The sequence below is a fragment of the Glycine soja genome, chromosome 10 (assembly GCF_004193775.1).
Source record: "Glycine soja cultivar W05 chromosome 10, ASM419377v2, whole genome shotgun sequence".
Lineage (NCBI taxonomy): Eukaryota > Viridiplantae > Streptophyta > Magnoliopsida > Fabales > Fabaceae > Glycine > Glycine soja.
Window position 1 is genome coordinate 31,999,652 of NC_041011.1, and position 26,826 is coordinate 32,026,477.

General features: G+C 35.2%; 1 pseudogene; it reads left to right on the forward strand.

Moving 5' to 3' along the window:
- Window positions 1-284: 284 nt before the first annotated feature.
- The window catches only part of LOC114369842, an 83,811-nt pseudogene continuing 57,269 nt past the window's right edge, over window positions 285-26,826 (forward strand).

Below are 26,826 nucleotides of genomic sequence, written 5' to 3' on the forward strand. Positions count from 1 at the left end.
AACACTTGTACTTGACCTAGATTAAAAGTGAAAGAATTAAGGGTGTGATGAAGCCTGTGTTTTGTGCAACGATCTGGGCAATGTTACTGTATTGTTTTTTGACAGTTTTTTGTGAGTCTTTGTTCTTATACTTGGATTCTCAAACAAAAAGGCTTAGACTCTGAAGCCTGAACTACAATATGTTGAACCTAATCTAGTGGAGAATTTGCATGTGCATACTCATGAAGATTCTTACAAGGTTACTTTTTGGGGATTTCCAGTGGTAGAAAAGAAAAGAAAAACTTATGGACCGACTCAATGGTTCTACTAACCTAATGATAGTATCAGATCTTGATTTCACAATGGTAGACATCATAATTTTGATAATATGTTTTTGGAATAATGCTTAGGTGAAATATGGTGAAGTGTGTGTAATCTCATTGCAGGTGGACCATGATAATCCAGAAAATCTTGCTCTTCTCAGGTTCAATGCGCTATGGGAAACTTCTTATTGTCATAATTCTCTGCTAGTTTTCTCCAGTGGGAGATCGCCTACTGGAGATGGTTGGAAACAACATCTAGATAAAAAGTGGAATAGAGATATAGTTGTCAAACTCAGAGAAATTGGGGTAAAAACTATGCGTTCTCCTTTGGAGAATTCTCATTTAGATAGTATGACACAATTTGATTTCTAGCATTGAAGTTTGCTAAAAAGCTATAAATGGTAACCTACAACTGGGCTAACTAATAAGGATATAATTACACAATTATAGTTATACAATCATGCAAGATATGCTGGTTTAAAGGGCCAACAAATCTGCACAAATAATGCCAAATAATGTGCCTATCAATTCTATTGACATCCCCCCTCAAATTGATACTGGTGAATCTAAAGGCACCAATTTGATGACTAGGAAATTATGTCGTTGATGTGTCAAAGATTTGGTAAGGACATTGACTAGTTGAACAGATGTTGAGACATGAGGCAGAGTGATAATTCTTCGATCATTGGCTTCCCTGATTGGATGGCAATCGACCTTTATGTGCTTTGATCTTTCATGGTATATAGGATTTGCTGCAATCTGTGTGGCACTTGAATTATCAGTATGCAACGAAGTTGGTAATGCTTGTAAATAACCAAGTTTTGAAAGAAGGCCCTATAACCAAATAATCTCAATGCATGTTGCAAACATGGACCGATATTACGCTTCAGTGGAGGATTTAGAGACCGATTCACGTTTCTTACATTTCCAAGAGATAGAGGCATCTCCTAAAAATATACAACAGCCTGTAGTAGACTTCCTTGTGTCGGGACATCCAGCCCAATCAACATCGTTGTATGCTTAAAGTTGTATTATTGCACATGTAGGAAAGAAGAGACCACGACTGGGAGTGGCCAAAAAATATTTAATGATTTGTTGTACTGTTATAAGATGCAAGTGTCTAGGGTTTTGCATGAATTTGTCGATGTTAGACAAGTGGCCTCAGATATCTTAAGAAGGGGGAGTTGAATTAAGATATTCCAAACTACTTCCCCAATTAAAAATCTATTTCACTTTTTATTCAAGTTATAAATTCCCTTAATAATGAACTTCTTAAATATTGATTCAAATAAAACAATTTGAATATGAATATAAAGCAATAATAAACAAAGGAGATTAAGGGAAGAGAAAGTGCAAACTCAGATTTATACTGGTTCGGCCACACCCTTGTGCCTACGTCCAGTCCCCAAGCAACCCGCTTGAGAGTTCCACTATCTTGTAAATTCCTTTTACAAGTTCTAAACACACAAGGAAAATCCTTCCTTTGTGTTTAGAATTCCTTTACAATAAGAGACCCACGGTCTCTTAATCCCTTAGAGAATGAGGAGAAGAAGAAGAATGAATCTCTCTAGAAAGAGATAGATTTTACAGATTGAGCACTCAAATAATTCCTTAATGAATTGCAATTGAATTGGCCAAGGAATTCTTAAGAGGATAAAATGATTTTGCTCTTTGAGAGGATAAACACTTGTTGTTCTGAAAAACTCTGAGCAAATTCGTGTTATAAGTCACATATATATAGACCATTGGTAGTCATGAATAAAGCCTTTGAAAAGTTGTGACTCTTAGAAATATTTTTCTGAAAATCCTTTCTGGTAATCGATTACAGGAATTGTGTAATCGATTACAGCTTTTAAAATTTGAATTAAAACGTTTATTAACTGCTGGTAATCGATTACCAAAATTGTGTAATCGATTACACAGTCTAAAATTTCGAATTCAAATTTTAGTAGCTGTTATAAAACATATTTGGCCACTGGTAATCGATTACATCCTCTGGTAATCGATTACCAGAGAGTAAATTCTTTGAAAAACACTTTTTAATTTAAATTACTTGGCCAAACCTTTGCTAATTCAATTAGGAATTCCCTTCCTAATATACTAGTGATCATCTTGATGTTGTGACTTGTAATCTTGAAGTATTGTCTTGAATTTAATCTTGAAAAGCCCATTTGCATCAATTGCATCATATCATTATGATAATCATCAAAACACCAAAGGCAATTGCATCTACAATCTCCCCCTTTTTTATGATGACAATACAATACCTGAAATCAAGATTCAAGCAAGCAACAAACAATTGTATATAGATAAAATGTGCGTTTACTCCCCCTATATTTCGGAATTTATGATCACGTGATTTCTAAGGTTGTTAAGCTTTTTCTACAACCTTTTCTCCCCCTTTGGCAACATCAAAAAGCCAAAGAACTCGGGAATCAACACAGATATAATAATGGAGTAGAGAGATATAACAATGGAGTATAAGGCATAACCATCCAAACTCACAAACAAGAAATAACCAAACCATAATCCAAATAATGTAAAACGTCAACAACCACATAATGTCAAAGCAGAAAAGGCTGAAATCCAAATACCACAAGATAAATAAATAAAGTACTTAACATAATAATTTAAATTCTAAGAAACTAAATAGCCAAAATACACAGCTTATAAAAGACATATAATCAGAAACTAAAGTCTAAGAAGACGGAGGTGGTGGTGGAAGATCGAAACTCTGACAAATGTATCTGACATCCTCTTCAAGCTGTGTGAGGCGAATGTCCATACCGGCAAAGCGTGTATCTAACGAGTCGAAGCGGTCACCAACATAAGAACGAAGACCTCGTAATTCGGAAAGGACTTCATTCATGAGTGCGGAATCTTCGTGCGGAGGAGGAGGTGAAGGAGTACGTTCATCTTGAGGAGGAAGTGCATCCTTCTTCAGCCATTGACCATTCTGATCTTTACGGTACCCAAAGGAGGTCACTGCACCAGCACCAATTGCAAAGGAACGCTTGAGTTGAACAAAGGGTTCATCATCAAGCGAAATTTGAAAATGACGCAAAAACAGAGTAATCAAATGTGGATAAGGGAGAGGTGCATTGGCTCGTAATGCCTTATGCATTCGGTACCGAACCAAATGGGCCCAGTCGATCTGACAACCGGTAAGAAAAGCCCACATAAGAATCAAATCCTCCTCAGAGGCTTGTGCTAAATTTGAAGACCGAGGAAGCAAAATCCTAACAATTATATAGTGCATGATGCGATTATCAAATGTTAATGACCCGACCAGCAATCTACCGGTCATTTCAGCTTGATCATTGCAGACCATGCGACAAGCATCATGACTCGAATAATCAAATTTCCAGTCATCAACAATGGTGCCCTCAAAAGGTGCACCTTGACTGGGTAAATGAGTCAAAGAAAAGAACAGTGATTGATCAATGACCATAGAAATACCATGCACCTCAGAAATAATAATGCCATCCTGAATTTTTAAATTGCAGTAGAAGACCTTTACAAGTTCAGGATAATATGGCAATTTTAATGACATGAAATCAACAAGACCAGAATTTTGAAACACTTGATAGCAATCAAAAGTTTCATCATTAAAGAATTCTACGTCTAGGTACTTAGGGTCTAAGATTATTCTAGAAGAAAACTGAGAAAGGTACCGTAGACGCTGATCATCGGATGAAAACAATGTTGATGATCTTGGAGATGGCAAAGAAGGATGAATAGGCGATGTGGGTGCTCCGGATGGGCCGTGGCGACGATGGGCAGCAGCAGCAGCGGTGGAGGATGATCCCTTTCTCTTCTTTGATGGCTCTGCCATTTGATGAAGTTTTTGTGGATTTTGATCGGTGGAAGTGAAAGAGGAGTGAAAAAGAGGAAGATTGGGCTTTACGGGACGTGATTTGGTGAAGAATTGAGTGAGATTCGAAGATTTGAAGTTTTAGGTATGGAGGAAACGTGGAGGAGGCTTTGGCTGCGCAGCAGCTCTGATTTCGTGAGTATTTATAGAAGATGACGTATTGTAATCGATTACAGGTATTGGTAATCGATTACAGGACCAATAGGCCTACTGGTAATCGATTACAGGATGTTGTAATCGATTACAGGCTGCCTGTTCATGTGTAATCGATTACACTGGATGGTAATCGATTACCAGAGCCTATCCTAGGCTAGTTTCTTAAGAGAATATCTATGTTTATGCTAAAACACATCCAATATGATTAATTATCACTACTAATGCACTTAATTCAATCATTCAATTATTATATACACAAGAAATCATAAATTCTATCATAATAACAAGAATTCAAACAAGATCAAACAAAATAATCTACAAACAATAAATAAGAGTAAATCAATCAATCAATCAATCCCTATTTTTCTAAATCTCTTACATCTAAGAGGCCTAATTCTCTTCTAATAGAGAAGAACACTTCCTTGGGGAGAGGTTTTGTGAAAATATCAGCAAGTTGATTCTTAGTATCAACAAACTCTAATACACAATCTCCCTTTAGGACATGATCTCTAAGAAAGTGGTGTCTAATCTCTATATGTTTAGTTCTAGAGTGTTGAACTGGGTTTTTGGATAGATTTATGGCACTAGTATTATCACACTTAATAGGTATGCGATCAAGAATGATGCCATAGTCAGATAATTGTTGCTTCATCCATAAAATCTGTGCACAACAACTACCGGCAGAGATATACTCCGCTTCAGCAGTAGATAAAGCAACACTGTTTTGTTTCTTACTATGCCATGAGACAAGTGCTGATCCAATGAATTGACAAGTTCCACTTGTACTTTTTCTATCAGTTTTAGATCCGGCAAAATCAGAATCAGAATATCCTATTAAGTTATATGTTGAATTCTTAGGATACCATAATCCTAAATTGATTGTTCCTAATAGATATCTCATGATTCTCTTTACTGCACTTAAATGTGATTGTTTGGGGTTGGATTGAAACCTAGCACACATGCATACACTAAACATAATATCAGGTCTATTAGCAGGTAAATAAAGAAGAGATCCGATCATACCTTGATATTGTTTTATGTCTATAGACTGACCAGATTCATCTTTATCTAAGTAACAACTAGTGCTCATAGGTGTGGACATGTGTTTTGCACTATCCATCCCAAATCTTTTGATCAATTCCTTGCAATACTTGGATTGATTGATGAATATACCTTCTTGAGTTTGCTTGATTTGTAATCCCAGAAAGTACTTTAGTTCTCCCATCATTGACATTTCAAATTCACTTTGCATATCAAGGGAAAACTCCTTGCATAATGAATCATTAGTGGATCCAAAAATTATATCATCAACATATATTTGAACCAACAAAATATCATTATGCTTTCTCTTTATGAACAATGTGGTATCCACTTTACCTCTAGAGAATTCTTTTTCTAGAAGAAAATTGCTTAATCGTTCATACCACGCCCTAGGGGCTTGTTTCAAACCATAAAGAGCCTTTTGTAATTTATAAACATGGTTTGGTTTATCAGGAATTTCAAAACCAGGGGGTTGTTCAACATATACCTCTTCTTGAATTAAACCATTTAGAAAGGCACTCTTGACATCCATTTGATAAAGTTTAAAATCCATTATGGATGCATATGCCAAAAGCATTCTAATGGCTTCTAATCTTGCAACAGGAGCATATGTTTCTTCATAATCTCTTCCTTCTTCTTGATTATACCCTTTTGCTACTAACCTGGCTTTATTTCTAATAATTATACCATGTTCATCTAATTTATTTCTAAAAACCCATTTTGTCCCTATGACAGGATAATTTTCAGGTTTTTCTACTAATTTCCACACATTGTTTCTTTCAAATTGGTTCAGTTCTTCTTGCATGGCAATGATCCAGTTATCATCTACTATGGCTTCTTTTATATTTTTAGGTTCAATCATAGATACAAAAGCCATATTATAGCATAAATCTTTAAGAGAATGTCTAGTTGTTACCCCTTTAGAGATATCACCAATAATGTTGTCCAGGGGATGATCTCTTGAAGCTTTCCATTCTCTTGGAAGTTCATCATTGGATTTGACTTCTTCTGGAGGATCTTCATTGTTTCCTTTATCATTTCCTTTGGAATCTTGTTCATGAATATTCATATGTTCTAAAGAATCTGCAATATCATCTAGCATATTTTTTCTTGACAAGATAACATTAGATTCATCAAAGGTAACATGAATGGATTCCTCGATATTCATAGTTCTTTTATTATATATCCTATATGCTTTGCTTTGTAATGAATATCCAAGAAAAATACCTTCATCAGATTTTGCATCGAATTTTCCTAGATTATTTTTACCATTATTAAGCACAAAGCATTTGCAACCAAAAACATGTAGATGAGAAATATTAGGTTTTCTACCATTATATAACTCATATGGGGTTTTCTTTAAAATGGGTCTTATTAAGGCCCTATTCATGACGTAACATGCAGTATTGACAGCTTCAGCCCAAAAATACTTTGGAAGAGAAGTATCATTTAATAAAGTTCTTGCAATTTCTTCCAATGAACTATTTTTCCTCTCAACAACTCCATTTTGTTGAGGGGTTCTAGGAGCAGAAAAATTGTGTTCAATACCATGTTCATCACAGAATAATTCAAAATCTTTATTTTCAAATTCACCCCCATGATCACTTCTAATGGATGCAATCTTAAGATTTTTCTTGTTTTGTATGACTTTAGCAAGTTTTCTAAATGCTTGGAATGAATCACTTTTATGTGTAATAAATAATGTCCAAGTATATCTAGAGAAATCATCAACTATAACTAGAGCATAGTAATTTCCTCCAAAACTCATGGTTCTAGATGGACCAAATAAATCCATATGCAATAATTGTAAGGGTTGAGTGGTTGAAACAACATTTTTAGGTTTGAATGAGACTCTTGTTTGTTTGCCCTTTTGACATGCATTGCATAGTTTATCTTTTTCAAATTTCAATTTAGGCAAACCAACTACTAAATCTTTTGAAATTAATTTATTTAAGTGATCCATGTTTATGTGAGCAATTCTTTTATGCCATAACCATGGATCATCATCTTTACTAAGAAAGCAATGATTGTTTTCTTGTTTTATGCTTAAGTCTATCATGTAAACATTATTGACTCTATGTCCTACATGCTTTATATTAATGTCATGCTTATGTTCTATAAGACATTTCTGAGAATCAAATGATACTAGATAGCCTTTGTCGCATAATTGACTAATGCTAAGCAGGTTGTGCTTAAGTCCTTCAACAAGTAGAACATTTTCAATGGAGTTTGAAGAATTTGTACCTATTTTACCCACTCCAAGGATTCTACCTTTGTTGTTGTCACCATATGTTACATGCCCACTTTTCTTTGGAGAGATATGTGTAAAATTTGATGCATCTCCAGTCATATGTTTTGAGCATCCGCTATCTATGTACCACTTCTTTCTCAAAGATACATGCATAATCAAGTTTTTGACTTAGGTACCCAAATTTTATTGGGTCCTTGCATGTTAGTATAAACTGAGGATCCTTTTGGGACCCATATCATTTTAATGTTACTGTAATTTTTCTTGAAGTAGCAAGTTGATATGCCATGTCCTCTTCTTCCACAGTAAAAACAAGTGATAGAATTAGAATTACATTTTTGTGTGGAAGTGGAAAAGTTTTTATGAAACTTTTGTTGTTTTTCATATTTATACCCTAGTCCATTTTTATTGGACACATATCTTTGTTTACTTAATAAAACATCTAAATTATTTTTACTATAAGAAAATTTTGCAAGTGAATTTTTCAACTCTTTAATTTCTTTTACATATTTATCACAGCAACTACAAGAATCTGATATTTTCTTGTCAGAAATAGTGGAGGTATTAATTTTTTTATTTATTTTAGAAATTGAGACTTCATTTCTAAGAAGATCTAATTCTTTGTTTAACTTTGAAATTTCATTTTCTAAATTTGAAATTGTTTTCTTTGAAGATGAAACTAATTTTGCAAGTTTAATTGACTCTTTATGCAGATCAGCAAATGCTTCTTGCAATTCATCAAAAGAAATAGATAAGTTATTTGAAGACGTTACCTCTTCATCGCTTTCATAACTTTTAGCCATAAGGCAGAGATTTATCTCTTCATTTTCTTCATGTTGGTGTAATCTCAATAGTTCCATCTCGTGTTCATGCAACTTTCCAAATAAAGTAGCAAGGGACATGTTAGACAAATCTCTTGATTCAGTAATGGCCGTTACTTTGGGTTGCCATTCTCTACTTAAACATCTTAACACCTTGTTTATGAAATCCTCATTTTGAAATTCTTTACCTAAGGCTGCTAGATGATTTACTATATGTGTAAATCTCTTTTGCATGCTTTGAATATTTTCATTTGCATTCATTCTAAATAATTCATACTCATGAGTTAGTGCATTTATCCTAGATCTTATAACATCTGTAGTTCCTTCATGTGTTAATCGAAGAGTGTCCCACATTTCCTTAGCACTCTTACAATTTGAAACCCTAAAATATTCATCCATTCCCAGGGCAGATGTTATTATGTTTTTGGCTTTTAAGTTGTATTGTACTCGTTTTCTATCCTCTTCAGACCATCTGTCTCAAGGTTTTTCTATAGTTATGCTTTCACTTGATGAACTACCATCTATTGTAATTCTTTCTACTGTGGTGGGTATATAAGGCCCTATTTCTATGGCTTCCCAGATATTTAGATCTATTGCCTCAATAAAAATTTGCATTCGGGTTTTCCAGTAGTGGTAACCCTCTCCATTAAAGATTGGAGGTCTATTGATAGAATTCCCTTCTGGAAATAAGGAATTTGCTGAGGCCATCTTTTTCTTGAAGCTTCTAAACTTTATACAAGAATGAAGCTCTGATACCACTTGTTAGACAAGTGGCCTCAGATATCTTAAGAAGGGGGGTTGAATTAAGATATTCCAAACTACTTCCCCAATTAAAAATCTATTTCACTTTTTATTCAAGTTATAAATTCCCTTAATAATGAACTTCTTAAATATTGATTCAAATAAAACAATTTGAATATGAATATAAAGCAATAATAAACAAAGGAGATTAAGGGAAGAGAAAGTGCAAACTCAGATTTATACTGGTTCGGCCACACCCTTGTGCCTACGTCCAGTCCCCAAGCAATCCGCTTAAGAGTTCCACTATCTTGTAAATTCCTTTTACAAGTTCTAAACACACAAGGACAATCCTTCCTTTGTGTTTAGAATTCCTTTACAACAAGAGACCCACGGTCTCTTAATCCCTTAGAGAATGAGGAGAAGAAAAAGGATGAATCTCTCTAGAAAGAGATAGATTTTACAGATTGAGTACTCAAATAATTCCTTAATGAATTGCAATTGAATTGGCCAAGGAATTCTTAAGAGGATAAAATGATTTTGCTCTTTGAGAGGATAAACACTTGTTGTTCTGAAAAACTCTGAGTAAATTCGTGTTATAAGTCACATATATATAGACCATTGGTAGTCATGAATAAAGCCTTTGAAAAGTTGTGACTCTTAGAAATATTTTTCTGAAAATCCTTTCTGGTAATCGATTACAGGAATTGTGTAATCAATTACAACTTTTAAAATTTTAATTAAAACGTTTATTAACTGCTGGTAATCGATTACCAAAATTGTGTAATCGATTACACAGTCTAAAATTTCGAATTCAAATTTTAGTAGCTGTTATAAAACATATTTGGCCACTGGTAACCGATTACATCCTCTGGTAATCGATTACCAGAGAGTAAATTCTTTGAAAAATACTTTTTAATTTAAATTACTTGGCCAAACCTTTGCTAATTCAATTAGGAATTTCCTTCCTAATATACTAGTGATCATCTTGATGTTGTGACTTGTAATCTTGAAGTATTGTCTTGAATTTAATCTTGAAAAGCCCATTTGCATCAATTGCATCATATCATTATGATCATCATCAAAACACCAAAGGCAATTGCATCTACAGTTGACTTTGTGGACAGAAAAAGGGATAGCATATCTTGTGATGGTTAGGTAGATGAGACTTCTAACCAACTTTCTATATAAAGTTGGGTCTTGTAGGAGTTTACCTTCATCCCGTCCTAACTTGGCATTAACTTCCACGGGAGTGTCAATCGTAGTTGCAGTGGTGAGACCAACTAGTTAAATTAGATCCTAAGTATATTTGTGTTTAGTGACAAAGATGGCCTTTTATTGGAATTGTACTTTTAATCCCAAGAAATAAGTGAGTTATCCAAGATCTTTCATGTTGAAAGTTGTATGCAACAACTCTTTGATTGTAGTGATAGCCTCTTGATCTAAGTCAGTGACGATAATGTCATCCACATAAACAAGGAGGATCACAATTCTTTTTGAGGTCCTTTGTAGAAAGAAAGACAGATCATAGCTACTTTGGATGAAGGAAAAGCCAAGTAGTGTTGTTCTAAACTTTTCAAACCACACTCTCGGTACCTATTTTAATCCATACAAAGAACGTTTTATCTTGCAAACAGTAATAGTAATGGTGAGGGCATACCAGTAGGAAGTTTGATGTAAACTTCTTCTTTGAGGTCACCATGAAAGAAGCCATTTTTGACATCTAGCTGGTGAATTTGTCAAGATTCAGATGTAGCAATGGCAATAATAGTCCTCACAGTAGTCATCTTGGCCACCAGTGCAAAGGTCTCTTCATAGTCTTGGCCAAATTCTTGCTTATTTCCAAGAACAACCAATCTAGCCTTGTATCGATCTATTGATCCATCTGAATGTAGCTTTATAGTGGATACAAATTTACTACCAAGAGGTTTAACCGATGGAGGACATGGAACAATGTCCCATGTCTGATTTTCCTCTAGTGCAAGAAGTTCAGTTTCTATAGCATCCTACCAATATTTATGCTCCATTTCCTATTTATATAAAGAAGGAATAGGAACAAATGCTAAAGTTGTTGTCAAAGATAAAGGTTCGAAAAGACCATAATTTTCTGGTAGTTTACAAATGCAAGTATTGCATCATAATGGGGTCGATTCTAGTTGAAGCGCTGGATTAGTAGCCAAAGAATGATCGGGAGGGGGACTTGGAGAGATTGAAGGATGAATTGGTGGAACAGTCGAACATCTTTAGTAGACCATGAAAGGAGGACAAGCTTGTTCTTCTGCAAAATTGTTAGGAAATAATGGCTAAATAGATTTGGATGTAGAAGAGTCAGTGTCCTTGTTAGTAGCAAAAAATATGTATCTTCTTAAAAGATGACATTTCTAGAAACCCGAATCCTATGTAAATGAGTATCATAGCATATAAAACCTTTTTGATGGACTGAGTAACCAAGAAAAGCACATTTAACAGATTGAGCTGTGAGTTTGGTGTGTTCTGGTGGCTGAAGATGAACATAACAAACACAACCAAAGATGCGAAGAGTGGAATAATTGGTTGGCTTACCAGATATCCTTAAGAAAGGGGAATCATTGTTTAATGCTTGAGAAGGCAGCCAATCAATAAGGTGGACAACAGTTGAGAGAAATTCGCAACAAAAATGGGAATGCACAAAGGAGCCCAACATTAAGGTACAAACAACATCAAGAAGATGGCGGCTTTTTCTTTCAACTACCTCATTTTGTTGGGGTGTGGAAGGACACAACCTTTGAGATGATATACCATTTTCTTGCAAGAACTCTTGAATCAAATGAGATGTGTATTCCCCATCCCCCAATTGTCAAAATGCAGTTTTAATTTTTGATGGAAACTGAGTTTGAACATAAGCATGAGAGAATTTGAATGCTGAGAATGCTTCAGCTTTAGAGCACAAAAAATAGACCCATGTGAAATGACTATAGTCATCAATAAAAGTGATAAAATACTTGTAATGTGCATGAGATATTATTGGTGCAATTCCCCATAAATCACTGTGAATTATGTCAAAAAGCTTATTTACATTTGATTAATGAACTGAAAATGGTAGAATTTTACTTTTACCAAGTTTACAAGAATTGTAATAAAATTGAACAACACTAAAAGATGGGGAATGTTTATTGCCAAGAGCTCTGGATTTCATCAAGTCATGAAGTACATTGGAATTTGGGTGACCAAGATGCTTATGCCATAATTGGAAATTAACAGTTGTGGAATTACAAGATATAAAAGGCAGAAAAGAATATGGTGACAACAATGAATAAAGAGGAAAAAGACGCCCAACTTTAGGCCCTTTGGTGATCATCTTCCCTGAGTGTTGATCCTGCATAAGATAACCAGATTTTGAAATTCAACTCTACAATAATTGTCAACTAATTGACCAACTGAAATAAGGTTATTGGTGAGATCAGGGAAAACATAAACATTGGTAAGAGAAAACGAAATACCACCAATAGCTGTGATAGGTAAATTGTTTCCATCTGTAGTGTGTATTTGCAAATTATGAGAGTAATTTGTAACATTGGTAAGGGTAACAACATTGTTGTTCATATGATTGGATGCACTAGAGTCAAAATACCAAGGAGAGTTGGGTAAAGAAGCTTTCCCTAAAAGACCCAAAGTGGAAAATGCTGAAATGATCATTTGCTGAACCATTTTAGGGGTTAAAGTTGGCACAAAAGCAAGTGGATTCTGATCCACAAAAATAGGAATAATAAAAGAGCCAACAGTGGCAGTGAAGGTTGTTGCATTTCTCCGGGGTGGTATAATTTGATATTCTTTTATGATGTGACCTTCTTTTTTGTAGTATTTGCATAACTTTTTAGGATAGTGGGAAGCAAAATGTCCATGGCCTTTGTAGCATAAACATTGGACAGTACTCATGTCTCGTCCTCAAGGTTCCACCTTGTACTACATATACCACAGGAAGGTGTTGGATCAAGTGGCCTCGGAATAATTAAGAAGGGGGGGTTGAATTAATTATTAATGTGCCTTGACTAATTAAAATTTACCCTTCTTAATGTTACTAGATTCAATTAGGCTTTACTACTAAGTTATGAGAAAGTAAAGAATAGAAACAATAACTTAGACAAAAGTAAAGTGGAAATAAAAAGTACACAGGGGAAATTAAAGAATGTAGGGAAGAAGAAAACAAACACAAGTTTTTATACTGGTTTGGCAACAACCCGTGCCTACATCCGGTCCCCAAGCAACCACCGGTTCTTGAGATTTCCAATAACCTTGTAAAATCCTTTACAAGAAAAGATCCACAAGGGATGTACCCTCCCTTGTTCTCTTTGAACAACCAAGTGGATGTATCCTCCACTTGAACTGATCCACAAGAGATGTACCCTCTCTTGTTCTCAGTATTACAACCCAAGTAGATGTACCCTCTACTTGTACCACAAAGGATGTACCCTCCAATGTGTTAAGACAAAGAATTCTTAGGCGGTTAGTCCCTTGAATTCTCTGTGATAGGGATACAAAACATATCTCAGGCGGTTAGTCCTTTGAAATCTTTTGTATAAAGGGAAGGGGAAAAAGATATCTTAGGCGGTTAGTCATTTGAAATCTTTTGTAAGAAACAAAAGATATCTCAGGTGGTTAGTCCTTTGAAATCTTTTGTCAAGAGGGAGAAGGAAAAAGCAAAAGAATTCTCATGTGATTAGTCCTTTGAATCTTTTGACAAGAGAGAGAAGGGATAAAGAAGAAGAATAACACAAGTTTTTGGCCAATAAGCTTTTCTTGAATAAAGAAAGTTTTGAATAAAAACTCTTAGAAAGATGTTGAGAAATGAATCTGAAAGTTCTGTAAAAAACATTTATAGAAATTCATGCCATGGTCACATATTTATAATCATTTGATGACTCAAGTTAAAGTTTGTGACTCTTGACAATTTCTTTAAAACTAGTCACTTTAAAAGTTGTGACTCTTTTGAAAACTAGTCACTTAAAGGTTGTGACTTTTGAAAATCTTCAGAAAAAATGTCACTTTAAGAATTGTGACTTTTGGTTATTTATTTTTCAAAACAAGTCATTGGTAATCGATCACACATCAACAGCTGTGACTCTTCATGTTTAAATTTGAAAATCAAAACTTTTAGAAACACTGGTAATCGATTACAAGTATTGTGTAATTGATTACACAAGTTTGAAATGATTTGAAAATGTTTTATCACAAGTTGTGACTCTTGAAATTTGAAATTTAACGTTTTAAAACATTGGTAATCAATTACATGATTATGGTAATCGATTACCGCTTTGTAAATCAGTTTGAAAAGAATGTTGGCTACTGGTAATCGATTACTGCATTCTAGTAATCGATTACCAGAGAGTAAAACTCTTGGTAAAAGATTTTTCTTTGAAAAATTCTCTTGAACAAAATTGTGCTATTCAATATTTTCTTTTGAAAAAATCTTTTTATACTTATCTTGATGCTTTTCTTGAAGTTATTTCATATCTTGAGTCTTCTCTTGAATCTTCACTTGAATCTTGATTCTTGATTGAATGGCTCTTTGATTTTTGAAACTTGCTTGAATCTTGATTTTTGACTTGAGTCTTTGGCATCATCAAAATAAGCTTGGAAGCTTTGCTTCCACAAAAGGGAGGCAGATTTTTGTTGTTCCATGTTTGTCTAAGTGAGGAGATGTTGTTCTTCACGAAGTAGTTCATTTATGCATTCATCCAAGGAGGGGACAGTAGCCCTGTTCAATAGGTTGGTCTGGATGCCCTCAAAATCAAATCTCAATTTCATAAGAAATTGATCTCGTTTTGTGGTGTCATGAACATTTTGGACTACAGTTTGTCCTTCAGTTGACAAATCTTTATAGAAAATGTTAGTATATTCAGCCCAAAGATTCATGAAAGGAGAATAGAATTTAGAAATTGAGAGACTATCCTGTTGAAAAATGGCAATTTCATGTTCAAGCTGGAACCTATGAGCAGTGTTGTTCTGGTTATAAATTTTCTTTAGATAGTCCCACATCTTTATTGTCATGGTGAAGGGTCTGAAATTGAGGATGATATTAGGCTCAACAAAGCCTATGATCTAAGTCATGACCTGTGTGTCTTTAACCTCCCATTTGGCATGTGCCTCCTTGTGCATAGTTTTGTCAGGAGAAAAATCAATTTCGTCAACATAACCCCAAAGCTCTTGCCTTTGACAAAGATCTGGAACTGGAATGTCCAGGTGGAGTAGTTCTTTCCATTAAGACAAACAAAGAGGACATCATAATTTTTAGTAGACATGATGTTAAGAAAAAATCACAGGAGAAGAAAAAACAAGAAACTGGAGAAATCGATAATAGAACCAAGATCGACTTGAACAGTAACCACGATGTGAATAGTTCCACAACATGAACACTATCACGGTGTGAACAGTTCCGTGGAGTGAATAGTACCACGCAAGAGACTAGAACTAGGAACTCAGAGACTGGGAGCACAGTGAGAAAAAAAAAGGTTAGGATTGAAACCTAGACTGATATCATGTCAAACTCAAAGAAATTGGGGTAAAAATTGTGTTCTCCTTTGGAGAATTCTCATTTAAATAGTAAGATACAATCTGATTTCTAACCTTGAAGTTTTCTAAAAAGTTATAAATGGTAACCTACAGTTGGGCTAACTAATTAAGGATATAATTACACAATTACAGCTATACAGTCATGCAAGATATGCTAGTTTAAAGGGCCAACAAATCTGCACAAATAATGCCAAATAATTTGCCTATCAATTCTATTCACAATAGTTATGGAGGAAACAACTAAGTTTCCCAAACTAACTATGCAAGTATGTATTTATCTTAGAATCTATTGATTTATAAAAATTAAGATACTTATATGCATTTTTATATGTTGAATCATACCTTAGAGAATGACCTTAAATGAATTTTGCTATTAGCTTATTCATCAGAAGCACTGGTATTTATTTATCAGCTTGTTTTATTTGAAATTTCTAGAGCTAACTACAGTCAAAAACAAAACAACAGCCTCACAAAATTAGCTTTTACTTGGAAAAAGGGAAGGCCCCAAATGTCATGCAAGCTCTCTCAAAATGTTTAAAAAACTGTAGGGTGAGATTATAGTTCATAAACATACATAATGACAATGATTTGTCTACTTCATTTGAAAGCTTTACCTAATTTATTTATTTTTGGATTGATGTTTAAGACTCTCCACCCTTTCTCATCTGCAAAGACAAAAAAGTATACATAGATAGTTGATCAGGCAGTCTTGATCTAATATTTTATTGACATGATACAATTTCATTATATTTACATTATTGTGACTTGTGAAATTACTCTTCTCTTTTCCAATTAGATGTGAAAATAATATATAGTAATGATATTGCTTTGGATATATTACCCCAAGCTGCCGGAAAAGGACGTGCCCTTGCTTTTTTACTTGAAAAATTGAAGGTTGATGGACAAGGACCACTTAACACTCTTGTTTGTGGTGATTCGGGAAATGATGTTGAACTATTCACTGTACCTGAAGTTAATTGGGTCTGGTTTATAGCATAATAAGAATCACTAACTTCACCTTATAGTTATTTTGTTACTTGTTTGTCTTGTCTGCAAATTGTGATATTACTATGAAAAAGATCATTCATCTCTTGAATTTTTAGGTCAGCAATGAACAGGAAGAATTGCTTTAATGGTATGCAGGAAATGCAAGAGGAAATCCCCAAATAATTCATGCAACTGAAAGATGCGCAACTGGCATTATGAAAGCCATTGGTAACTTCTTTCTAGGTCCAAATGCATCTCCAAGAGGGATTAGAGATTCAATGTTCAATAGGAAAATTCTTTGTCCTAGCCATGAAGTAGTGATGTTCTACATATTTTGTGAGAGATGGGGGTGTGATGACGTTGAGAAACCTGAGTAGTATATACAAAATTTAAAATCAGTCTTTGTAAGTTTGATTCAATTTTAAGATTCTAATTGCACTTGCAAAATTGGTTGGAAATCCATTGCTAACTCTGACTAGAGCTGAATGTTTTGCATGCTTTAATAATAAATGTGACTTTTGGAATTGGAATACTTAGACTGTTAGGGTATTGAAAGAAAGCATATATAAATTTAAATTGAGTGAGAAAAGCCTTGGTGGCTTTGACCAGACATATTGTTTTGTCATAGTTTAAGAGTGAAAGTAGTAACATGACATATAAAGTTCTAGTTCATTTGTGGTCTATGAAGTGAAGACTTTTATATCTCCAATTATTTTCCATCTGATCATATGAAAATTTAAATGAGGGAAGATGGTATTACAATTTGAAAGTAGAGGGACCTTTTATGTAGATTTTGATAACCTGAAAAAGTTTGATGCTTATTTTCTCAAGTTTTTGTTTATCTTTATCATTCTACAATAAATTATGTCCATCCCCCAGAAATTGATCAACCTATGCGTCAAATTATAGATACCTTAGCAAAGGCTTTTGGTGACAAGAAAGGCATAGACTTTTGAGTATGGGTTGATTGTGTATCTCTTGTAGAGGTTAGTTTGGGTTCATGGCTGGTCAAATTTGACAAGTGGGAATTATCCGGTGAGATTTTGTTTTAATTTTAAGGGTTAAATATGTTTTTGATCCCTAATAAATACACTTTTTTTTGCATTTGGTCCCTGATAAATTTTTCTTTCGGATTGGATCTCTAATATTCCAAAATTTTTGCCTTAGGTCTCTGTCGTTAGTTCGTAATCGTTAACTGCCTATGTGGCTGTTAACTGGACACATAGGAGTCTGATGTGTCATGTCACATGTAATGTTTGTTCTTGCTATTTATACATGTTGGAATTTTCTTTAAAAAACATCACTATTTTGAAGTAGGCACTGTAGGTTTAAAAAACGACAACGTATAGTATTGGGTCTGGTGTTTTTTCTTGTCTACGATGTCGTTTGTTGTGTTTAGTGTTTCTTCTTGTTGCACCTGGTTTCAATTGTGATAGGGAATATGAGTATCATGGTTTGAGATTCGCACTTGGTGTTTCTTCTTATCGCACCTGGTTTCGTTTAGAGCTTCGCACGGTCCAAAGAAGAGAATGACATCCATGGTAGGCTCTTGTTCGTCATTTGGGTTTGATTTTGTCCATTGTTTGTGAAATAATCCCACGATTCAACTAACATCTCGAACCAAGAAGCACCCTGACAAGATATTTTGGCGATGTGTTGAGTGGAAGGTAAGAAAAGTTTACCTTTGCAAATTTGGTTTCTGGTGTGATTTTGTTTGTGTTGTTTTTATATTTATGTTGGTTTTTGGTTTTTGTTTCAACTTCTTGTTTGTCGTTTGTGATTTGCCTCTGTTGTATAATTTTCAGGAAGATAGGAGGTGTAAATTTTGGGTCTGGGGTGACGATTTTGCCATACAGTTAAACCAAGGTTGTACAAGTTCTTTGGAGATTAATCGTTGTATATCACAAGTGGAGGAGCTGAAGTAGAAGCTTATAGCAGCTGAAGAGAAATTTGCCTCTCATAAGGATAGCATTCGTGTGTATGATGAGCAAATACAAGAATTGACCAAGATGGTAGCAACAGAAGAGGCTCATTGTCGAGGATATTCCACTGGAGTTGAAAAGCTACAGAAAAAATTAGCAAAGCAACAAATGAAGACGAACATTCAAATAAAAAGGGTGAAGGTCCTAGGGTACATTGTGGTCTTCCTTTGGGGTTTGTTGTGTGTTGCCACAGTTGCATTTGCAATTAAGTAGATCAAGTTTTGATCAAGTTTAATGTTTTGGGTTTGGTGTTTAGTTATTTGTAAGGACAAGTTTGTATGATTAGTAATGAATTTTTTGTGGAACTAATTATCGACATTTATGGTATGTGTATTGTGGAATTACATTGATGAGTTTCAAACTCAATTCGTACAATAATCTTTTGTTTTCAATATTCAGTTTCAAGTGCTACTCCAAACTTGTGTTGTGCAATTACATTGATGAGTTGCAAACTCAGTCAATAACGATGACATTAATATCACAGAACTACTAATTTCGGAGTAATAACAATGACATGAGTTTCAGTCAAATAAGAATGACATTAATATCACTGACATTAAAGAGTTTTGAACCACTGTCGCAACCTACCTTACGACGAGACGACGAACGAAAATAAGTATAGGAAAGCACATTCGTCTCCTAAGGAGAAAACGAGTGGGAGTCGCCACCAACGTTTATTTAAGGAAAACGTTAGAAAAACCGAAAGAGGTCTAGGAATTTTGAAAAGAAGGGTTCGGGAGTTGTTTACGCATTGGGAAGGTATTAGCACCCCACGCGCCCATCACAAGGGACAACAACGTTTAATCGAGTGTGCAAAACGTGACTTCAAAATTATTTATTTTCCCTTTTTTTTATTATTATTTTTTTCGAATCGACAAGGGTGTTACCCTTACTCCTACGTATCCCCAGGTGTAATGAGGAAATCAGACATACGTAGTTCTTTAATAAGAATATTTATGTTTTTTTTAAGATTCATTTAAATGCAAACAAAAATTCGTTAAGGCGTTGGACCTTGAAACGACATTTTAATTTAATTTTTTTTTTAAAAGTGAAGAGAACCGTTAAGGCGTTGGACCTTGAAACGATCTCAAGTGATATTTGACGAAAAAAGTTTGGTTGTGAATTGATTTTTTTTTTCATTTGGTTTTGTTTATTACTTTCCAATCTTAGTAAAAAAAAACCCAATTTCATGACACTAGTGACTCATTAGAACTAAGCCTTACGAATAAAATGAAATTACCAATGATAAGTGGAGAAGATAAATGCAAACATAATATCTCAAAGGACCTATAAGGGTACATAGATTACATCAAAATCTTAAGAAAAATAATCGACTGTTGCACAGGGTACAAGGCTAACAAGAGAAATAATGAAGGAAACGATCCACGGTTCGATTCGGCAGCGCCTTGGCTTTTCTCTTTTCTTCTTCTCTTTCTCTTTTCTGCGTTTTTCCTCTCTTTCTTCAGTTTTCAAATCCTTAAACCCTTCCCCTGCATGGCTATTTATAGGAAAAGGCCATTTGGTGCAGGGGAAGCTTGCCTGGGCGAGCTAGTTGCTTAAAGCTGAAGTATCAGCTCGCCCAAGCGAGTGGCTTGCTTAGGGCTAAAGAAATTTCATGGCTCAAGCGAGCCAGATGCTAGCCTGGGTGAGTTTAAGTCTAGAAAATTCTAGGAAATGACCATTTTGCCCCTTTCCTTATGGCTTTTTGTTTCTGGATCTGACAATCAACCATCAAACCCTGAGCGACCCTTTGGCCTTACACTACAACTAGTGCCAAACACCAAAATTCGATCAACAATGATCAAAACATCATATTTGAATGATAAAAGTATTATACCCGGATGAAATTAGGGTTTGACAGTTGCCCCTCTTTACTCATCTTTATTAAAAATAAAAGATAAGTAAATATAATGACACTAATTTCATTCAAGCAATCAAGCCATTCAAAACCGGACGCCAGAGAAAACAAAAGAAGTGAAACCGAAAAAGCAAAAAGACGTTGAAGTCTTGTAACACCAAACAGAGGATCTTGAAGTCCTATAAAACATAAAATGGAGGACACTGAAGTCCTATAGAGCATAAAAGCCGAGGACGTTGACATTGAAGTCTTGCAAAGCATAAAAATGGAAGACATTGAAGTCTTGTAAAGCATAAAAACATAAGACATTGATGTCTTGCAAAGCATAAGAACATAAGACATTGAAGTCTTGAAAAGCATAAAAACAAAAGACATTGAAGTCTTGTAGGGCATAAAAATAGAAGACATTGAAGTCTTGTAAAGCATAAAGAATAGAAGACATTTAAGTCTTGTAAGGCATAAAAATAGAAGACATTGAAGTCTTGTAAGGCATAAAAATAGAAGACATTAAAGTCTTGTAAAGCATAAAAGATAGAAGACATTGAAGTCTTTAAAAGCATAAAAACAGAGACTAAGGACGTTGAGTCATGTGAAAACATAAAGGCAAGGACATTGAATCCTATGAAAGAAACATAGAGGAAGTATGATTCCTTGAAAGATAAAAGTAGAAGACGTTGAAGTATTTGAAAATCATAAAAACAGAAGACGTTGAAGCCTTGTAAATCATAAAGCAGAAGACATTGAAGTCTTTACAAAGCTTAAAGACAAAAGACATTGAAGTCTTTGTTTCACCACTTAGAAGAAAAAACTATAAATGACAATCCTACAAGTATAGAACAAATATGCTTCAACAAATATGAACATGCTTGGTAAAGAACCAAACCCCCAAATCGATCAGCACAACATTTTTCCAAAAAAGCAACAATGATGAATGAAAGCACAAGGATAGAATTCTCAGAACCAAGAATGAGATTAAGATCATTTCGCATTTTATTTCTAAAGCACATCAGAAGAAACACTAGATTCAATCAAATAGAGGAAAACCTCTCAAAGGTGTATAAAACTTCACATAGGCTAGTGTTTCATCTCAATTCCAACCACAGATATGTCATAAATTAATTTTGCAAGTCATTTCCCATCAAATCAAGGATAATGCACATAATCATCATGGATCATTAGGTCTTTTTTAAGGTCGGACCAATAAGAAATTTTGGCTTTCGATTCTTTGGTTTTTTTGGGTACTCAAACATATCTTGAGAATAGGAGAGCAGACATAAAGATCTGTCTAGTAACTTAAATGAGTGATCGCCTCCTATCCTTTCTCGTTTTGACCAAGTCATCATTTTTTCTCTTTTTTCTTTTCTTTTCTTTTTCTTTTTTTTTTCTTTCTTTTCTGATAAATACTTAATTTCCTTCAATACCAACAACTAGCCACTAAATGATAGAAATCTCCATCGAAAACATCCCTGCTCTCCTATCTTAAGGTAAGGTAGGAAACTTTCATCTTAGGTTTGTGATTCAATAAAATATCAAGTGTCTGACTCAAAGGGGCTTGCAAATGACAAAAATAATGTACATTGGGATAGCTGTTTGGCCCATGGCTAAAAAATGTAAAGAAAGAAAGAATGCCCAGATCACTTCCATGAATCATATGTTATGATAATTAGAAATTCATGCAAAACCAATTGTAGAACATATCCATGAGGACACTCAATATAAAATTTGTCGTCACACACAGTCACTAAAGCTTAGGGCCTGTTTCCACATTCAGATCAAATCAGTCTTTCGACGGTTGTTCTTTTACCAAGTCCATGCAAAAACATCTGAGTCCATTTGGTATTTGGGAAAGTCCTTCATTATTCTTATCCTCAATATTTTTTCAAAAACCTTTTTGTCATGTTTTGATCTACAAAATTTTCAAAGGGTATTGGTTGTTGATTTTTTCAAAAGCATTTTAGGTTCAAGAAATGAAATGGTTTGAGTCCTAGAAAGAGTTATAATCTATGACTACACCATCAGAACATCTAAGCGCACAAATTAATCAAAAATAACCTCGTGTAAGTTTTTTTTTAGCAAAACAATTACCACAATAAATAACGTAACAAAGTACTAAAAGCAAATAAATAAGATAAATACAAGTTCACAAATTTAAAAGATCATGGTTGGGAAGCTCAGCCTCCTCTAATGAAGTAATCAAGCAGATATGCCATGTCTCCATCATTCTTAGCTCCATCTTCATCTCCTTGGGTAGCTCCTTGAGCATCTGCAGGTCCTACCTCTTCCTGAAAATTAGGCCTGTCTCCAGGCCATGCAACAGTGGCTCTTGCACAGGAGTAGGCCAAGGGTAAGGGTTAGGATCCTAGCGATGTTGGTGCAGTGTATAATGGTAGAAGCTGTCATTTAACTGCATCTGGCCCCTATGATTTGTTGCCTGCTGATCAGCCAAATGCCGCATGTATGTGTGCATTTGAAGTTCCATCCTCTGCATTTGAGCTGAGATGGACTCCAAGGATGGTGGCTGATGTGGAGGCAGCGGTAGTGCGTCTGTTGCTGATTGTTGCTGCTGATCTTGCCCCAGCTGTTGTACCTGCCTTGGCATGTAATATTTTTCAATAAACGACCTATTAATGGGAGGCCAGATGAGCTTTGTCGGTGTGATCGGTATTCCATAGAATTGGCAGAGACCTGTAATCAATGTAGGAAATCCCAGTGCTCTGTTGGACTTTTCGGGTCCACTGGGTGCCTAGGAGGTGCAATGTCTACAAACTGATGGATGGCATCCGAGATGAGTTGTGCCACATGAACACTAATATGCATCATAATGTTGTAGACCAACTGAAATTTTGGTAGTTCGAGATCAGAGTTGTGGTCATTCGGAAGGATGTTACTAAGTAGAAGAGTCATCCAGATTTGAGTCAAAGTAGTCATGCTATTGTGCATGATTTGCACCCGCTTCCCTGCTACGCTTCGTACAAAATCATGTCCAGGGGAGCAAAGTAGCTTACCTATGGTCTCTTCATCAAAACCTGCAAATTGGATTTTTCTCTCAATGTATTCGCATCGTTGTCCCTCTTCTAAGAATTGGTTGATAACATCTGTGTCATAGGGAATCCATTAGCCCCGCACTCAGGAACGCTTATCCTTGACGCCTTCTTTAGTAGGCCAAGAATTTGCATAAACCTCCATGACTACTTTAGGATCATATTTAGTCATGGGCTCTGCTAGTTGTGTCCAATGCCTCCTAGCCATTTCTACCTGAAATTTTGTATACTCAACCTCAACTAGCTGGACCCACCTTTCTTTGAAAAAAGACCAATCTTTAGCGACGCTAATGCTCATCACTTCAAAACCGGTGTCCATCAAAATCGATTTCTACAGGTGGAGTTGTACTAGATACTTCTCCTGTAGCGGTCTTCCTAGCTCTTTTAGAAGAGAGTTTCTTCGGGGCCATCTATGACAAAGACAAATTGAACTAGAATCTTAGCAAAATTTTATTTTTCAAAGAATAGCTAGCCATTGAAAAAAAAATCTTTCTCTTTTTTCTTCTTTATATATATATATATATATATATATATATGTATTTTATTATTATTTTTAATAATATTTAATTTATTTTTTAGCAATCAAGAAGCTAATATGTGAACAAGTTCACTCCCGAACAGCCTTAAAACACAAATCCAAAACAGCATTAAGCACAAATTTAATCCACCTAAGTGCTCTAATTTCAACAAGAAAAAGGTGGTGATTCAAACATAACAAGTTTACTTGCCCATTAACAACTCAAATAATTTTCTCAATTCAATTCACAGCCCTATGTAAATTATCAATTTGAGTTGATATCATACCTAATTAAATGTTAAACATGTTTAACATTTCAAAACTTAAAAGAGAACATAGTCTAACCATTGTGGTATTTCATCAAACACTTGGTGTGCATATGTTGTCACATGCAAAATGAGGGATAAAGAGCAAGCATGACATGAAAATTTGTAAAATAAAAACAAGGATGGGCCTAAAGCCATCCAGCACAGCCACCAATCTGAGTGTTTTGATCATTTGTTCATATACAAATCATCTTATAAACCATTGCAAAGAAAGCAACAACCAAAACACCAAATATTACAAGAAAAATGAAAATTTGGATGGAGGTGTGATACTTGCTTGAATGGGATGGAGTGGCATGTGCAAAATGAAGAATTTTGATGAAACTAAAGTGGCTTGGGAAAATTTAGGGAAAAGGGGGTGAGGTCCTCGTGAAAAATAAAGAATGAGGAATGAAGGTGAAGGTGGGGTGAAATCTGATTTCACCTCTTCCCCTTTTTCATTTTCTTTTCAGCATGCACTTGCCCAGGTGAGTTAAACCACCCCCCTCTTTTTTTTTTCAGTTTTTTGGGTGAACATTTTAGTTATACTCTCATAATAAGCTTTATAGTTAAGTATAATCCTAAAAATTCAAAGAAAAATAATTCAAACAAATAGGAATTTAAGCAGCACAAACCTGTAATAGGAAGTATAAGAAATAAAATTAAAAAACAAAGTTCAGAAATAGTAGGTTGCCTCCCAGGAGAGCTTATTTAATGTCTTTAGCCGAACGCATGGTTGTGGCTGAGGCTTTGCCATCTCATCCTCCATAATTTTTTTCTTCGATCATGAGCAAATCTGATCGTGGTCTTAGTACCTGTTGGCATCTGCTTTATTGCCATGAAAAATAAAATGTTAACATGCAAATGTTTAAAATTCTTGTACTGCCTTTCCTATCTGCCCCTAGGTCTACTCAAGGCTCACACGTGGCACCTATCATAACCCAAATGACTCTTCATTTTTTTGCAAAACTTTTAGAGATGATAAGATGTAGTCGCAATCATGTTTGTATTGAACATTCATTTAGTGCAACAACTAACCAAGTGTTTGTTCAATTTTACTCAATGCTTACGGCACCCTCACCGAACGTGCTGAATGTGTGACTTCTGATCAGGCAGACTCGGCCATTGGCTCTGGAGTATGGGTCATGTGAGCGAGCAAAATGAGAGCGAACATTCATACCCAACAAAAAATAAAAATAAAAAAATGCAAAAGACACACATGAGAGGGAGAGATACAAAACATCAATCCATATTTATTAATGTTACGATTATTGTTTACAATGATAGCCTAAAACATGAAGATCCTAATGAGTCCTTAGGGAGGCCCAAACATTGAACCTTCAAACTGCCCCAAGTATCGTGCATTATATTGCTTGACGACAATCAGAATTCACAAGCGAAGGCAACTTTTCATCATCCATGTTCATGAGTAACAATGCTCCACCCGAGAAAGCCTTCTTTACCACAAAAGGTCATTCATAGTTTGAGGCCTATTTCCCTCGATGATCTTTTTGAACATGTGATACTTTCTTCAAAACAAGATCCCCTCGCTGAACTCATGTGTACAGAAGTTCGATAACCATGTAATGCGAAAGGTAGCATTTCGTGCCAATCTTTGTATGACATTGTCATCTTTTGAATGATCTTCTTAACATTTTTATTGGCATCCTTAACTACCCTATTCATCTTGGGCCAATAAGGTGTCAAATTATTGTGTTGGATCTTGAAATCCTCACACATCTTCTTCATCATTTTGTTGTTCAAATTGGTGGCATTATCAGTGATTATCTTTCTGGGCAACCCATATCTGCAAATTATCTCCTTCTTGATGAATCTAACCACCACATTCCTAGTCACATTAGCATATGAGGCCGCTTCCACCCATTTGGTGAAGTAATCAATGGCGACTAAGATGAAACAATGCCTATTTGAAGCCTTGGGTTCGATAGCCCCAATCATGTCTGTGCCCCACATCGAGAACGGCCACGGTGCTGACAACACATTCAACGGTACGGGTGGAGCATTAACATTATCCACAAAGGTTTGGCACTTGTGGCATTTCCTTACGTGAACACAACAATCATTCTCTATGGTGATCTAGTAATATCCAACTCTCATAATCTTTTGGGCCATGGCATGTCCATTGGCATGGGTGCCAAATGACCCTTCATGCACCTCTGTTAGTATCTGCCCAGCCTCATTTGCATTCACACACCGAAGCAATACCATATCATGGTTTCTTTTATATAGGACATCCCTACTCAGGAGGAAACTGGCTGCCAACCTCTGTAATGTCCTCTTGTCATTGTTAGAGGCCTCAGGCGGGTATTCCTTGTCCTTGATGTATCGTTTGATATCGAAATACCAAGGCTTACCATCCTCTTTTTGTTTTATCAAACAATAGTAT